General features: G+C 44.9%; 1 protein-coding gene across 3 annotated transcripts in view; it reads left to right on the forward strand.

Moving 5' to 3' along the window:
• Positions 1–17,174, forward strand: part of CREB3L2 (cAMP responsive element binding protein 3 like 2) — an 81,464-nt gene that overhangs the window by 25,490 nt on the left and 38,800 nt on the right. The window contains exon 1 of one of the 3 annotated variants that reach the window (XM_082479699.1): positions 9,359–9,478. The exons of the other annotated variants lie outside the window; for them this stretch is intronic. The gene's annotated coding sequence lies outside the window, so the exon portion shown is untranslated. Of the gene's footprint in view, positions 1–9,358; positions 9,479–17,174 lie in introns of those variants that run through there. 3 annotated transcript variants of the gene reach the window in all.

A 17,174-nucleotide genomic window follows, 5' to 3' on the forward strand; every position in this document is an offset into this window, starting at 1 on the left:
CATGCTGCTGCCTCCAGTTGTCTGTCTTGTGTCTCTGCTGGAGGCTGCCATGGGAAGAGGTGCCCAGGCCTTACGCACCGGTGTTTTACCTTACACTGCTAAGGAAGGTGAGTTGGGCACCTTTTTCCCTCCTGTGAACAGAAATGACTGGGGCGAAGGCCTGCTTCTCCCATTGTGAGAGCGCGGTAGTCCTGCAGGGAGCCAGAGGGCAATGTCATCTTAAACTAGGGCTGTTTTTCTGGATTTTTTCCAGAACTTGTGTGTTTGAGTTTTTGGGCAGTGACTGAAGGGTGTGGGTATCCTGGGGCTAGATGGCTAGATGGGTATCTGTGCAAAAAGCACCTGGGGTGTCATCCCTTTCCCCAACATTCCCAAGGGCTCTTCCCATCACATGCAACGTGCTCTTGTGCCACCATCGGCAGAGGCTGGATGAGGTGAATGACCGCACGACCTTTTTGCTGCTACAGGTTATCTTACCAAGGACGAAGCTTGGATATATCAGCAGAGGAGGCTTGCCTGTGGCGGTTCCTGCACCGGTTACACAGGTGTTCTCTTGTTTTCTGGCTAAGAGTCATTGCCATGGGAATTCAAGTGTTGAAAAGCAAGACAAGGAGCTGTGTGCATTCTTGTCCTGCTCCCCAGCTGTGTCTTTCCGCCTCTTTTCTGCCCGTCTCATCACTGAAGACTTTAGCAAGTCAGTGCTGCGGTTCTCAGCCTCTCTGTAGTTCTCCTTAGCTGCTTGATTTCTTCCCTAAACAAAATGCCAACTTCAGAGCATGGCAGGAGAGCACTTGAATATGCACGTGGGCATCCCTTAGCAATGAGAGATTTCACACTGTTTTGCTGGGTCTATAGCCAATTTGCTTATTATCGCTCTGCTTGCCCATCTTGGAGGTATATGGTAGCAGTGTTGTGTAGTAACAGGAAGCTTTATTTACAATGATGTGGTATGAAAAGTCATATCAAGCTTTTATTCCTGCAGTTACAGCTCTGTGTGTATGGCCTTTATCTTGCCAACAAAAAAGCCACAAATGCAAATTTCTACACATCAAAAAAGGCTGCTTCTCAACATGTATCTCTGTTCCCTCCTTGAACTTTTAAAAATGAGTTTGCGTAAGGATCAGACAAATAATCTGCTTAAATAAAAATGGCTAGACCACTAAACCTTTAAAAGCATATCAGATTATCACTGCTTTTATTTAATATTTTCATTTCAGGTGGGGAATATGTGGTTTGAATTACTATTAGCATGGGCATCTGGTCTAAATCTATTTCTATGTTCTGTCCTGACCTTTCCTGACTGGCTTAACAAACCCTGTCAAAAGGGGAATAATTTTTAACTGCTGCTACACGAGCCAGAGATTGGAGCAACGTAGACAGGGTGGGGAGATTTATGATCTCTTCTACTTCTCCCCACCCTCCCACTCACCTGGCAATTGATAAAATACCCCATACGGTGGTTATACTGAAAGCTGGATGGTCTGTTTAAATTTCTATTATCTCCATCTGTTTGCTGGCTTTTCTGAGTGTGGCTGGCTGTCCCCGTAAAACTCAAACCAGAGCCTTGTGTAACTGGATCCTTTCGTGGAAAAGAGCTATTAGGTCCTTCTGTAAAATGGTCTTGTGGGCTCCTTTTACAAAATGCTACCCTACTGGACCTTTTGAAGTGTTATTAGGCATTTTTTATTACAACATTAGAAAAATAAAGATGACTGGTAGTGGAGAAAAGATGGACAGCTGCTCTGTCCAAAAGAAGAGTTGTTATTTGTTGGTATTGTCCTATCCTTGAGTTCTCAGTGTGTACATGCTAGCAACTTGCTACCATTACAGGACAGGTACAGTTTAGCTCATGGAAATCCCAGAAGTGCAGAGTTCCCATTTGGCATTAGTGCCAACCATGCTCATTTTGACTCTTCCTGAAGACCAGATCTTCCCAAGCCATCTGGAACTGCAACTTGTTAGTAGAATCAGAGCAGTGATTTTTAATCCCTTGTCATTTTTGCACACCTAAATTTTCTGGGGAAGTTTGCAGGCCCTGCAAACTTGAGCTTACTTCATATTCTTTAGTTTCCTTTGATACCTGTTGCAGATCTTGCAACTAGGAAAAAAAAAAAAAAAAGGAGGGGGTGCTCAGCAATTCTGAAAAACTGACAGTTTTAGTTTTGGCATGTTTGAGTCTTCGTGTTGATTCTGCATAAGACAGTCATTGTGAGCCTTGATTTATAAAATCTTCTGGTTCATAGAATTTTGCTGAGGTCTTTGGAGAAGAATACTGATAATATCTCCATCTGTGCATATACATTATGAATATGAAGCCATCTTACTCAGAAGGATGTCAGAGTGCTTTACACACGAACCATTTGTTCTTGTATGTTAATTTAATGAATAAAAACTTGCTGTGGTTTTTCTGAGCTTTTATTTTTTGATGGAAGCTTAAGATACTCCACGGTAATGCACTGAGCATCAAGTACCACTTTCAGTTCATTGGGGCAACACCAGTCCAATAGTTAGATATTCTCCCATACTGATGCATGTAATGAGAACTTGGTTTTGTCTCTTTTAATGATGCTGAATTTCAGCGGCATGAGGTCAGTGCTGTTGCCTGCAGCCAACTCCAACCCCCGCAGGAAGCAGCAGTTTCAGGATCACTTCTTCTTTTTTTTTTTCTTCTTTTAGTTAGAGAACCTTCCTGATATCACACATTTGTCGGTGTACCTTACGCAACAGTTTTTGGTGTAAAATACGCTGCAAGTTTCAAATTCCTCAAGAGTCCCATCGCATTTCACTCTCTATCCCTCCCAGTCCAGATGGTCTGTAGCAGATGCTCATCCGAACTGTTCCTCAGCCAATGCTGCCATATTAAAAAACTGAGCTATATTTAATACACACAGACACATGCGCACACGCACACACACATATATAGCTCTGTGTATATATAGCCTTAACTGGCTCTGGAGTTACGCATTGCTGATAAGCGGTACAAGGTTCCCCTGATTATTTTTCTGGCTGCATACCTGTGTTTCCCTAGAACCAGACTCATTTAGCTCTGGGAAAGTGTTTTCCCTGCCTCAGGTGCTCTCTGCTTGAGCCATGTAACGCTGGGGGCTGTGCTGGCTTGGTGCTTGGCAGCCAGGTTTTTGCGTGGCCACGCGCCACAGATGGCTTACAGGCTGCAGGGAAGAAATCACGACACCTGAAATTTGAATGCAAATTGTGCTTTCTGAGCTCCTGAGCTTGCCTTTACCTCTCGGTAGCCCTTTAAAACCTGAAGTGGCTGCGTGGCACAGCATCCAGCACCGTGCCCTGCGACAAAGGACTCCCTCTACCTCCCATCTCTCTCTGGCGTTTTTATGATACTAATAATCTCGGCGTTGAATGTGATGCAATCTTCCATGCCGTTATCCTTGAAATCCCTTGTGATAGAGTATCGCTTCGTTATTGCCCTTAGGCATGTGGAACGGCGAGGCGAAGGGCACCTTTGTGCCAGGAGGCAAGAGGCCCGGGCCCACTCAGGCTGTGTGGGACAGAACATGGTGCCTTTGGCTCCTGCCAGGCCCTCTAACCGCAAGGCCCTGTTTCTTTCCTTACAGCAATGTTGACAGAGCCTGGAAAAAACACCTTTCCCCCTCCCCCCCCCTTCTTTTAAGTGGTTTCCTTCTTTTCAACGGTTAGCCAAGCAGGGGCTGAGGGGCCTCTGGAGGCTCAGGGCTCGTGCCTGCTAGATGCTGGGACAGGCATCCATGAGCAGGCCCCGTCTCCTTCCCCACACAGGCCTGGGCCTCTCCCTCCCTTGGCTGCCAGCTCACCGGGCACCCGGTCGCCTCGGAACAGCTCGAGTGGATCCTGGCTGTGGCTGGCCGGGGTCTGAGTTAGCCTTGGCCAGAGTAGTGCGAATGAGCGATTACGTGTGCCTGCGCTTATGCAATGTCTGAAACTTCTCACCGCCCGTCTCTGTCCCCGGGACACTGGCAGGCTTTTTTTGGCAGTCTCAGGAGAGTTCGTCTTCCGCACTGCACAGCGCCCTGGCTCGATGTATCCGATTAATTAAATCATAGTGCTGCAAGTGAAAGGGGCTTTTTTTGCGTGTTAGCATTGTTTGAGGGAGGCAGGCTGGGAAGATGCTGCACAGGGGTGGGTGCGTGTGTATGTGTTGGCTGGAGGCACTGGCTAGAGCTCCCTTCTGCTTTAGTGCAGAAACTCGTGCTGCCTGGTGGGATCAATCTTGTAATTAACCTTTAAAGCAGGATGAAACTCCTCCTTTCCTTTAAATTCTCCCTCTCCTTTCTTTCTGTCAGCTGTTCGCTTTTAACGTTTTCTTTTATCAAACTTAAAAAAAAAAAAGCTTTCTTCTAACATGAGCCCAAGCTATCTTGTTCTGTCTGTGTGTCTGAATGGGTTTGCATGTTACCTGCTTGTGTTAGGGCTCTTTCTCAGGTTTAAAGCAAGAATAAAGTAACTCGCCTCTGATATCTCTGCTATGGGCAGCCTTCTGCTGCTGCAGACTTGGTATTTGGAAAGGACGATAGGCCATGGAGATGTGCAGACATGTGCAGCTTTGCTAACTAAGAGACGTGTAAAAGAGACTTGGAAATGAGCGACTGCTAAATGACTTCTTCTGAAGTTGCTCCCTCCATGTGGAAGTTCCCTTTAAATTCCCGCGCGCACCCTAGAGTTCCCCTCGCCTGGTCTCATGGGGAATCTCCCATCACCACTGAAACCAGTTGTCTGTCAGATGTTGTTTGTTTGGAAATTGAAGGTGGACTCTGAAAATGATCACAACACTGTGTGCTTGTGAATACTCACAGTTTGTTTACTTGTGCTTTGGCACGACTGCAGCTGCCCCTCTGTTTCTGAGGAACAGATAGGTATCAAAAGGATAGGGAATAGGGTAGGAAAGGATAGGATAGTTTGTATGCATGAGTGCTGCTGGGTGTTTGTGTTTTCAATCTCTTTGGTTGAGAAACCTTGAAGTCCAATGCAAGCAGGCCAAATTTTTCCTCTGACACCTTCTCCCAGCTCTCTATTGAGGTGCAGCTCTCGGGGTGATGGCAAGTGGTATGGACTCCCACTCCCAGCCAATGCTGGGGTGTCCGCAGCCCTCACCAGCCCAGCTCAGGCGCATGGAGGAAAGCTGATTCAGTCATGCAATAGGGCTGGAGAACCCAGCCTTAAATATAAACAAAGGGAAAAGGCTTTCAGTGGGCTAGTGCTGTGAGATGTGCTGGCCACTTGAAGTTTATCAAGCGCTGTGTTTGGAGCTTGCTTGTGAGTAGGTGGGCTGTGTCTAACAAGAACAACCTTTGGTTTTAAACCTTGGTTCTTGAACTGTGTTCCCCGGCTGCCTTCCTGATAAGGATATCAAGTTATCTGGAATATAGGAATGCAAAGCCGCATCAGCAGGTTTCCCAACTTCAAGTTTGTATCGAGTTTTCCAGAACATGCTGCTGCTCTAGTAAACAGCCTTGTTTTGCTACAAGGCCAAAGGAAACAATTATGATTGATTAGTTTAGCCTTATGTAAATCACAGGCTCTAAAACTTCCCCAGATTGTTTCCTGTTTGAATTCCTGCATATCTTTGTAGGGAAACCTCCAGTCTTCAATTAAGAATGGCTTGGGTCGAAGAATTAATGCTGTTCCTTCATGGTTGATTGTTCTCCCTTTTTTTAATATTGTGTCCCTTTGTAACCATGATGAATGAATCTGGCTTCAGCTTGTAATCTTAGCTGCAAGTTGTTAGAGCTGTTCTCTAAGTCTTATTCCCTGTTTCAGTACTTAAGAAAGTTCATGTTCTGCATTTGTTTCCTCTTTGACAAGCTGAATACGTTGGTTTCTTCTTTTGTTATTTGCTTTTATTTTGAGGCAGGATTTCCAGCTCTGCAGTGATTCTCGTGGTTCTCTGAACTTTCTAAAGTTGTTCAACATTCTTTTCTTGGAATTTGGCAGTATAGGATTGGAGCCTAGCTGAGGCCAGTAGCAGCTGCGTCTGCCATGAGCGTGGAGAAAATTAATTCCTGCCTCACACCCCTCTGTCTTCTGAAGTCCTCAAACCTGTGCACTTGGGATTGTGCAGGGGACTCAGACTTGTGCAGCAGGTTTTGCGATTGGCGTGAGGTTGTAGTACAAAGCTGTAGCTGGGGGTTGAGCTTTATAGGGCAACTTCTATTAAATATGAAGCCTCATTTAAGAAACAAGTACAAACAAGCAAAAAAACCCCTAAAAAAAAGGCAAAATTTCTGCAGTACCGTTACCTCCCTGCTGTTCTTTGGCTGTGTGAGCCTGGCACTGGCCCCACAGCACCAGATGGTTGTGCAAGGGTCCCCAGTGCTGGGCTGCTCCTGGGACTGTGTGAGACCTCTATGCTCTGGCCAAGGGGCTCAACCTGCTGTGCAGCAAGGTTCTCTTGTGCTCGGAGCATGGGCACGCGTCTGCCTCCTTTGTGCACCTAGCACTTGCAGTACCTTCAGCCACTTCTCTTCCAGGGTCCCAAGTGCTTTTTGAGATCTCTGCTTCTGATTGTCAGTCATCAAAGCGTGACTTGGGGCCTTTTGTTTGCAGCAGTAAGATTTTTTTTTTAAATTTTTTCTTTTTACCTTCAGCTTTATTTAAAACATGTTGCTTGTGTATGGCTGCTTACCAAGTACTCTGTGTTTTGGTTTTGTGACCTGACCTTTTTATTACTCGCTGCTCCTGCTGATGCTGTGATATCTGCAAACTTCAGTGGTGGTGACTCTCAGGTCATTGATAAAATATTAGAGTCTGAGGCCAAGAACCGATCCCTGTGGGAACCCACTGAAAACATGTGATGTAATCAGCTGATTTGTGTTTCGCATCTGGAGATTTATTATTTCTTTATTACACTGAATGTGGCCTGTTGACTTCATATCGCTTTGGCTTTGTTTTGTATAGCACCAAGTCAGTTGCCTTATGAGAGACAAAGTGTATTAAGCATGTAATGTTATTACAAAAAGAGATTAAATTTGAGAAGCTAGATTATCAGTTATTGCGGAAGTATAGGCATAAATTAGATTTCTCTCCCTTTTATTCTTGGACTCTAACTACTCCCTTCTCCATCTCTTCCCTTAGTCAGGAATGAACAGTAGGTAGGTTAACTTGCTGTTATTTGGTTGCCTTGTTTACACTTAAATATTTTCATATTATTTTTTCCTGTCCATCAGTATTGTCTCATACTGAAAATAGTTTCAAGAGCTCCTTAGAAGATCTGTTTAGACTTTTCAGATGGAGGTTTTCTGGGTTTGCTAATTAAAATGGCCAGCTTTGTGTAGCTGTTGTTTTTATGTTCTCTTCCGTTATTGTTGGGATGAAAATCATTTCATTACCATCCTGTGGGATGGCTGTATCATCTGTTCTCATATAAAGAGCAGTAATTCAGAACCACCCCCTCCCAGGAATATTCAATTAAACATTTTGATCCCTGCCACCTCCCCCCTCCCCAACTGCAGCCAAGCGATGGCCTGATCTATAATTAACATTCTTCTGGGTCCTGACAAACTCAGAAGCGATTTTTTTTTCCCTCTGAATTGTATTTGCTATTAACTCTTTCTTGTTTTCTAGGTTCTGATTTTGGTTAATTCTCATTAATTTTTCCTTTCTTCCAGTAGCCCAAATATGTAATACTTCTAAGTTTCCATGGTAAGCAGGGCTGTTTGCCCAGTGTCGCTTTCTCTTCACCTGTGGTGGTGAGATGGCAGGGGTTTTGGTTTTGCTTTTTAGGCATATGCTGAAATGTTCATGAATGATTTACAATCAACATTGATGCTTTCTTGGTTAAAGACCTTCTCTCAGGTTCTCTTGATCCTATGTTTTACGGGGACAGCTTGAAGAGCTTGACCGTCTCTTAAGGACTGCAGAGCATGGGCTGGAGGAAATGTTTGCTGCCAGAGAAGGGTAGGGCTGTGCTGCCTGACAGCACACTGGCACTGCTCCCACAGCGGCGGGCCTCCATTTTGCTGACTCAGGGACGTAGGAATCTAGTGCTGGCCCCTATCAAGTCTCCTTTCCTTCTTGAACTTGCCTTTTGGGTGGGAAAGAATAGATGAGGGTAAGTCCATAGCAGTCGTGAGAATGACCACTTTAAGATAGGTAGTTTTAAATGGCAAGGCACAAAAATCAGTTACACTTGGCAAAAATACGCAACTGGGGATGGAGGAAGTTCTTGCACAATCTTAATACGCTGCTTATCTGTCATAGGTTTATTTTATCCCTTCCCAAGCACTGTGACTTTCCCTCCTCCTCCTGCTGCTTTCCTTCTGCACCCTTGCTTTTCTGGCTCTGCTCCTCCGGGGTCTTCGCCTGCAGCTTGTGGCTTCCTTCCTGATTCTGCTGATCTTCTTTACATCCTGCAAGGTGATGAGTAGCCTTTCTTTCACCTGCTTGGGAGTAGAGGTCTGGAAATGGAAGGTACAGCAGTAGGTACAGATGAAGGAAGGGGGTGCTCTGAATGGGGGAGGGCTCGCTAAAGAAGCTGAAAGGCCCAGTCACAGGCAAATGAAGGCAACGCTGGGTTGAAAGTCTCCCTTGTATTATGAGGACTCGTGGGGGAGAGAGCCAGCACATGTTATTAAATGAGCTGATCCACTAGTCCCTGCATCTCTGGGAAGAAGCATAGAGGAGAACTAAGCACACAACTTTGGTTTTTGTTTTTGTTTAAGACCTGGTCTTAGGATACAGATGTTTCCGCCTACTGCTATTTTGGGTCCTGAACCTTAATCCAGTACCAGTCCTATTTTTTACTTTTTTTTTAATAAAGTTGACTGAAGTAATGTTGTCTGGCACTGTGACAAAGGACTTGTTATAGGAAATTGAAATACCAGCTCTCAAGTATGGGTTATCTTAAAATAATTTGTCTAGACAAATGCTACGCATACTTTTGAGTATATATTTATTTGATCTTGTTCACATCCTGTGTCCTTGTTTCCTTTCTCTCTACAGCTTTCAGTAGAGCTTCAAAACAAACTGGTCTGCCTTTGACACAAGTAAAAACCAAGTGACACCCACCAGTCTTGTGGTGGCATAAAAGTGAAATGTGTCTTTTCTCAGAGGGAGGATGCCAAAGTACCAGTGCTGATGGAGGTACTGGTCTATACAAAATTAGGTGCCAAAATGGTTTCTGTGGGTTCCTGTGTGAATATCTGCAGAGTGAAGGCTGTCTAAGTGCAACAAATGGGCGTCTTGACCTGTCCATCTCATGGTGTGGAAGACCACTGGAGACGGCTTCAAAACGCAAGGCTTTTTGCTGTGATGTTGGTCTGGCTGATCCAAAGCAGCTCTAGCGTCTTTTCCTTAGCTTCCTGGGGCAGTAGGTGTTTTGACATGAAGCATGCTGCAAAGTTGCAAGCGGGGAAACGTTTTGACGATTTGGGACGGAAGGGCTTTGGTTATACCTGCTGGTGGTGAAGTATCAGCTCTGCATGCATCCGCAATGTTCGGGCTCAATGCAAGTTTATGGGAAGGATGAGAGGTATGTCAGATCAAAACACAGGACGTTTCTACTGAAAGCAAGGTGTAGGACTTATTTACTGGGAAAGGGCTCTTTGATGTAGTTGTTTGTTCCACTATCTGGTGAGATCACATGCTGGAACAAGATTTGACATCAAACTGACTTTTTTTAGTGCATGGTACTTAATGTGTAACGCTCAGTGATAGCAGCACTGAACACAAAGTCCTGCCAGTGTTGTTCCTCTTTCTGCTCTGATAGTAGATATTTGTCTGATAGAGGGGGCAGCAGTTTCTGCTGGGCAGGGTCTAAAACCTGTGGCAGCTGAGGTCATTACTAGCCAAAGGCTGCTGATCCTTGAGCTCTGAATCAGGCAGGGCAGTTCATCTCCTGGGTAAGGTGATATGACCTGTGGATTTCTTCACACTTGTTTTGCAAAACCACTCTAATATTTTCTCCTTCCCTTGTGCTCAAGCACCTGTCTCTTGGGTTCAAGAAAGGATTATATGTGTGTCATGTGTTTTTTCTTTTTAAAACTTTACATGCATCTGCAATTTTAACCATTATGTCTATGAATATTAGGCCACATTTATAAAAGCTAATTCATATTTTCCTTAATCAACTCAGGGAGTCTGCATTTAGGCACTTGAAGAGATAATCTGACTTCAAAAATTAAGAGCACTTAAACATTTATGAGCTTACGTTTTTATCCTTTCTTTTCAAGCCTCAGCTTTCATGCTTCTACACTTAAACCAACAAACAAAAAAACCTAGCAGAACCCTCCTGGAATAAAAAATGAATCTGTAAAACAAAACTTACTAACTTATTTAGTGAAATAAAATGCTCAATCTCTCCTTAAGCTGCCAATACTCATAGTAAAGCCTTACTTATTTTATAATAACCAGACAGCTTTAATTAAAGAGCTGAATTTTGATGGGTGGTGTGTAGGTTTGCAGCCAGCATTAGGAAAACGAAGGAACAATTGCTCCTGCAAGCTGGAACCCTGCCATTTAAACTTTGCAGCCATTAAAGAGATAACATTGTCGAAGAAGAAGATAGCGATTTTTATTTTAAATGTCAAATGTCCTGTCAGTCAGGAGCGGCAAGCCAGAGCATGCAGCGAGCACTGCAGATGGAGCAGAAGTTGTTGCTTCCTACCTACACTGCTCGGACTAATTTAAGATCCTCCTTTGAAAGATACTGGTTTGGTCCTCAGGGAGGAGGCTGTTGCGAACTCTTTAAGCATGAAACAGTTGAGCTGGAGAGCATCTGCGTTCTGCAAGAGGCCCTCTGCACGAAGGGGAACCTAGAGGAGAAATTACAATTTTGCTGGGCTCTCCTAACGGCATCCCAGCACGGCGTGCCCCCTGGGATGGTTATGTTTCTGGGAGGTTGTGCCCGTGGGCAGAGGCTGGCAGCTTCAAGTGTTGCTTAACATGTGGGAACTGTGATGAGACCTTGCAGGGTGAGCAGATGAGCGAACTGCCGCTAGCCTGCAGGGCAGGTTACAGCATCTCTGTTTTAAGTAACTGTCCCTGAATTGCTGGACAATCCCTGTAACTTCTGACTTCTCTCAGTGGTTATCCTTTCCTCCTTCCTGTTACATCCATAAAGTCATGAGAGAGTTGGACTTGAAGATCTTGATGGGTCCCTTCTAACTTGAGATATTCTATGATCTCTAAAATGGGTGCAAAACTAATGGATTCCGTTTAAAACACAGGAATCGTGCTGGTTGTGCCCTTTACAAAGGGCTTATCTGTGCCCTTTGACAAGGGATGCTCTTACATGAAGACTCAGATGAATTTTCATTGCTTTCCTCCCCTCCCATTTCCATGGTGAGGGAAGATGATAAATGAAACCAAGTGCTGTGCCCCCAGATGTTGTGAAACACTGCTGTAATGTTAAGTTCTATCTGCATGCATTGAAGAAGAAACCCAGGTACTGTTTTCTTTCAAAAGTGGCAATATGTTAAACCAGTTGTGGAATAACAAAATGTGTTATCCCTGCTGCCAAACTTTTGGGCAGCAAACAAGACCGTAAATGCCCACTGGTGAATTGTAAAATTTGTACATGAGGGTTTCAACTTGGCTGAAAACTTTCTTTCACTGCTTATTTTTTGGCTAAACACTGGGTAGTTACTCAGAAGACACTAGTTAGATGTAAAACTTGTGGTAAATGCAAGTTCCTTCCAAAGAGCCTGTAGGCGTACCTGGGGCGTAACCCAGCAAATTAATATTATCTCACAACAAATATTTATGACTGGCGTTGCATGCCTGGAGCATAGCTGGGGCAAAAAAAAACCCAAAACAAACCAACTGCATCTATTCCTTTTGACACTAGATAGTTTTTAATAACATAACTGGTCTCTTTAAGTATCTTGCCTGGGTGCCAAAAATCATCAGACTCCAATGACTGAGTTTTGGAAGGTTAGCTCTGTCTGGGGTGAGTCACAGTAGCTGGAGGTGACGGGGAGAGGCTTCCCCCTACTCTTGGTGGTTTGGAGGCTCGTGAAAGGCAGACCTGTCAGTCAGGCTTGTCTCGCAGCTTCTGCAATCGCTGGTGGTAAAGAATTGTGACACTGCTGCTCACCGGGTGAAGAGAAGGGCATGGGGAGAAGCGATGGAGAGTTTCAGCCTTCTGTGGCTCTGCTGCTCAAACTGGCAGCCCAAGAGCTGACTGAGACAAATGAAGTGCATACCCTTGAGCCTGGTGTAAGAGGCAAAAAAAATAAGGGGGTGGAAAAAAAGGTAGCCGAAACAAAAGAATGAGTGCATCTGACCTGAGAGCATAATCCAGATGCTTGCTTGCAACACAGAATTAATAATGTATTTTGAGGTCTCAGCCAGGGACCCAGATGGGGGGAGCCTTGTTAAAGGGCTTCCAGCTCACTGACTCACCGCTCCGGTGCTCTGGCCACCGTGACTCACTCCTCTGGCTTTGGCTCTTTTGGGGAGAGGGTGGGAAATAGCAAAACATGCGCCCAGCCCATTGAAAAGTTAGACTAGACCCAAGAACTATGCACTGGGGGAAGGGCAGGGGAACGTGAAAAGGACTTTCGTATTTTCTATGACTCCCAAGAGGCTTGGGTTAGGAATGAGCAATAGTATCCTTGTCTCTGCTTGCAGTGGGTTTAAGAGACACTGAATTTCAGAGTTGTTTCTCACCCTTGCCTCAACTGCACAAGGGCTTTTTAAAATTATTATTATTATTATTTTATTTCAACCCATATTTAGTCCTAGTTTTTATAGAGTTTAATTTTATTATGAATTATCTTTTTAAATCCAAAAAAAATTCTGGACAGTGGGGTGTTAAGGAACATGAAATAATATTTTGGAACAAGGAAAGGCAAAGGAGTAAACATGGTTCTTGAAAAATTCCCCCCGATTACTTAAAAATAAAGACATCTTTTATTTGCTGGTTGTGGGCTGGAAATACTTGAGTGTTTGCAGTGGAAGTGTGGGCATGCATGTGTGCATAATGGGGTGGATTATAAGATTTGCTCAGCATGAACTTCAGCATTTCCAACTGTGTAACCTGAGCAAGTTGGGAAGATGTGCAGATTTAATTACCATGTAAATCTATTAGCTCTGAATTTCCTGGCATTTGTTTTGCTGATGACACAACCTGAATGTTATTCACTTAGTGGATTTTTTTAATCCATCCAAATGTTTGGGGTTTTTTTTATGCTTAAAATGAGCAATTGCTGGTGTGAGACTCCAAATGATCGTATCTGCTGTTATGGTGGCTCTCTGCTGTTTTCAAATACCAATTTCGTGTTACTCTTCATATCCTCCTGCAAATGAGGTAATTTCAGTGTAGTTAATGACTAGACAGTAAGGAATTTTATAGTAGAGTAAAATAATTGAGCAACTATTTCTCTGCATCTTGGTTTTGCTTTTTACACTGTAGAAGATAAACACCTAGAAATCTGGGGTTCCCTCTGTTTGCCCTTAGCAGGTACCTAAGCCAGGGTAGGGTAAATCTCTCTGCTGTGTTACCAGCATGTTTTAGGTGTGACTTGGGGGACTGTTTACAGTCCTCAGTCTCTCTGTTCTCTGCTATGGCTGCATCTAAGACTTCTTTTCCTGCCATCAGAAAGCTTTTCCAGCTATTTTGGTCCTTCATCGGGCTGAGAGGGAGGACCTGTGTCCTGCTTAAAAGTAAACAGTTAGATGTGCCTGCAGTTGCATGCTCAATACTGTGGTCTGTCCAAGGGGTCTCTTGGCAAGTCAGATTTCAGCTATTTCAGGTGTGGTTGCATTAATTTATTTCAAATATTCGCCGCCAAATGTAGTTGGTCGTCTGTCTCCCCCAATTAATGCGTACCAAAGGTAGGCAACCTGGTATATCAAACTGTATGGGCTGCAGCCTTCTGCTCTTTCACTCTTTCTCCCTGTGGGGATGTTGGTGAATGACTCTGTGGGGTTGGTCTAGTCTCTCTTTCAGCCCCCGTCTTTGGAATCAATCATATGGAAAAATACTATATTGCTGCTAGGCTGTCCTTTGTTTCTCATCCATGTAAGAGCAACGCAGCAGGAGCTTGGATCTCTGCCTCGTAACAGTGAGGTCTCAACAAACCCCAGGCCAGTAGAGGAGCTCACAGGGCATATGTGAGTGAATTGCAGAGGTGAGGCTACAGGGGCTCCATCGGTAGCTCTTCTCAAACCTGCCAAAGATGGGTAACACACGATACAGGCAGTGTCTGAATTTGGAGAAGAGTGAGTGGTGGCCAGCTTCCCTGCTGCAAGCATAAAGTATTTCTAGAAAAGGAAGAATCTCAGAGAAGTGAGGTACCTGAAAATCTTCAGAATTTGTGTTTGAATCTCTGAAAATTTAACTGATGCCCAAGTGCCAGTGAGTACTGAGAACAGTTGTCTTGATTGTTGGAAGCTGGTGCACACTGACACCTCCAGTCCATCACCGATGAACTTGCAACAGGAAAATCAACAGCACCACCAGTAACATGTCTGTGAAGAAAGCACCTGCCTTGAGGAAGCTTTTTAACCTGTGCCTTGGGGTTTAGCCTTGGAGTTAGGCATGCAGAAAGTCAGGGACTTCTCTGCTGCATTGTCATCTTTGGTAGGCTTATGTGTGCAGTCCTCCACGAGCAGCATGATATGGTTCTTCATTAGCTTAAAAAGGGCAGGTCTCTGCTCCAAGCCCCTGTGGGTAGATGCTGCACTTGCAGACCCAGGCAGAGCTGATAGCGAGGTGCGTGATGCCTTTTACAGCTCTTGCCATGCAGTCAAGGGTAGAGCTCAACCCATGAAGGCTGACCAGCACATATGTGCCATCCTTAACGACTGGTGCCTTGCCCGGGTGCCGCAGAGCTTGAAGCCTTTTGTTAGCAGCTGTGACTCCTACTCAAACCTCCTCAGCCACCATATAAGCAGCTCTCAGATGTCTGTGCGTGGTTCCTTGAAGAGGAGATGGTATCTCCATGTAGCCACGCTTCTTGATCTTTTTGATGCTATTAATTAGAAATGCTATCTTTTGTGATATTTTGTGGTTTATCTCCTACACATCTTTGTTTATGCAAACCACAGAAGAGCTGCTGAAGAAATTATTTCCTTTTCTCCCTGTTATCTTAATTTGAGAGGAAATTGCTGGGGGGGGGGGAAGAGTGGGGAAGGAGGAGGCAAATTCACGCCTGTGGTATACGTTTACTTCCCCGTGGATGGGGGCTGGTTTGTGGTCTCCTCTTTTTCCCCTCTTTCCTCATTTTCTCCAGGAGCATTGCCTTGTATATGGACCCTGATTGCTTTGATACAGAACCAAGGGTGCAATCCTTGCCCCTCCACCCCCCATTATTACTGCTCAAGCCTTACAAGAGAGAAGTATCAGGCAGTTTTGTACCTACGTGTGGATGGTGGCCTTCATTTTAATCCCATGAGTGCATCATGGGTAGAAGGGATGCTTCCACCTGGGCAGTTCCTCTTGTGGAGGGGGGATTGGTCCCTCCAGGATGGGGAAACCTCAGGGTGAGCCAGGAGGGAGCTGTTAACTCCCAGGAATTCATGGGTGGTTCTCACCCCAGCACGCTGCCTGTAGGCTGGCTTGTCCTGGGCTGCTTGGAGAGCAGAGCTCACTTTGCAGCACCTGGCTGGGAAGCGGGGTGCCGGGGTGTGCCAGGGTGCTGCCGCTGTAGCTCCTCTCTGAGGTGGCTCTGCTGGAAAGGGTGGATTGTGCTGCTACAATCAGTGTGTGGGACTTGGAGCTGACGCAGTGCGTTTTCCAGGCTCGGCAAAGCCTGTCACTTGTTTAATAATTTAAACATAGTTATGAAGTGTCATGTGGGGCTCTTGACTTCTCTTCATTCCTTTTTTAGTGAGTTCTTAGAAGGCCAATTTTCTGAACACGGCTCTTTCATTTTTAGTCAAGGTAACGTGGCACCTCTAGACAACCAGTTCTAGTGCTGCTCTTGTATGGCTTCAGGTCATCTGGTGGAGAAGTCAGTACTCCCGTGCACCTAGCAAAACCCGAGTCTCTGTTTTACTTCAGAGATGTTCATTTCATCAGACAAGAAATTAAAAAAAAAAAAAAAAAGCAAACACCAAAAACTTGCCCCTGAGGCAGAGCTGGAGAAAAGGTCCTTTGTCTGGCAGGAACAGGCAGATGCTATGGAGAGCTGTAGCCTGCGGCCAGCTGGTCTGCAGCCAAATACTACTTTCGAAGAGCTATCCAAAATCCGTTGTGTGCCCGGATATAAGAGCTCTCTCCTCTGTTTGCTTACCGCGGGGTGATGTCTGTAGATGTTTTGTGTTCCCCAAAAGCGCCTGGGTTATAGGCAGGAACAAATGTCCAACCAGATTGGTGGTGAAATTCTGTGGGGCTGCAACCTACTTTCTTTCTGTAAACAGGAGCGCTGCTGTTTTGTTTGTCTTTTCAGTGTTCTGGGGGAAGGGGAAGCAGAAGATAAGGTTACATCTGTCCTAAATCCATGACTTTTTACAGAGGTTTAAAACCCCAGCTGAACACCTCCCTTTGCTATGTAGAGAGAATCCTTTAATAATTCAAGCGGACTCCTTGTACCAACACATGTCTGCAATTAGTGCTGCGGCTGCCAGTGGGGTGTGAGGAAAGCAGGGAGCTGGCAGTGGAGCTGTCTACAGAGGTATTAAAAACAATAAAAGAAAAAAAAAAGGCGCATTTTCAATGCAAGTACTCTTTCCTCTTTTTTTTTTTTAAGGTGAGCTGTCTGCGTTAAAGGTGCCAAGCTGAAAGCCACAGACAAAGAATTTCTTTCTTTTCCAAGCAAATATATATTCAGGTTGTAAGTGTAAAATTCTCAGTTTCCTCCCTAAATTGCCCTTTCCTGTTCCTGAGTGCAAGGGTGGTTACTGCCATATCAGAATTGAGGGTCATTCTGTGGCTTTGCAGCTCTGGAAGCGTCTGATGACCGCTGAGGTCTGTGCGGAAGCGGAGGGGGAAGCGCGGAGAGGAGGAGGAGGAGAAAGAGGAGGGTTGGCAATGGGATGATGTGCTTTGAAATGACAGAGGGAGCAGCTTAGGTGTAGGTGGAAGTTTCAAGGAGCTGGAGGCTAACTGCTCCCGGATGGTTTCTGCTGCAGCTGCTGCTCAGGTGCCCTTTCCTTTTTAATTCTCTAGTCAAATGGAGCTGCTTTCAATTAGATAATTGTTTGCTTAAGTAAAAAAAAAAAAAAAAAAGAAAAAAAATCAAAGTGAGCTAGCTTTAAGTGTTCACTGTAGTAGAGATGTG

This window comes from Vanellus vanellus, assembly GCF_965231255.1.
Source record: "Vanellus vanellus genome assembly, chromosome: 1".
NCBI lineage: Eukaryota > Metazoa > Chordata > Aves > Charadriiformes > Charadriidae > Vanellus > Vanellus vanellus.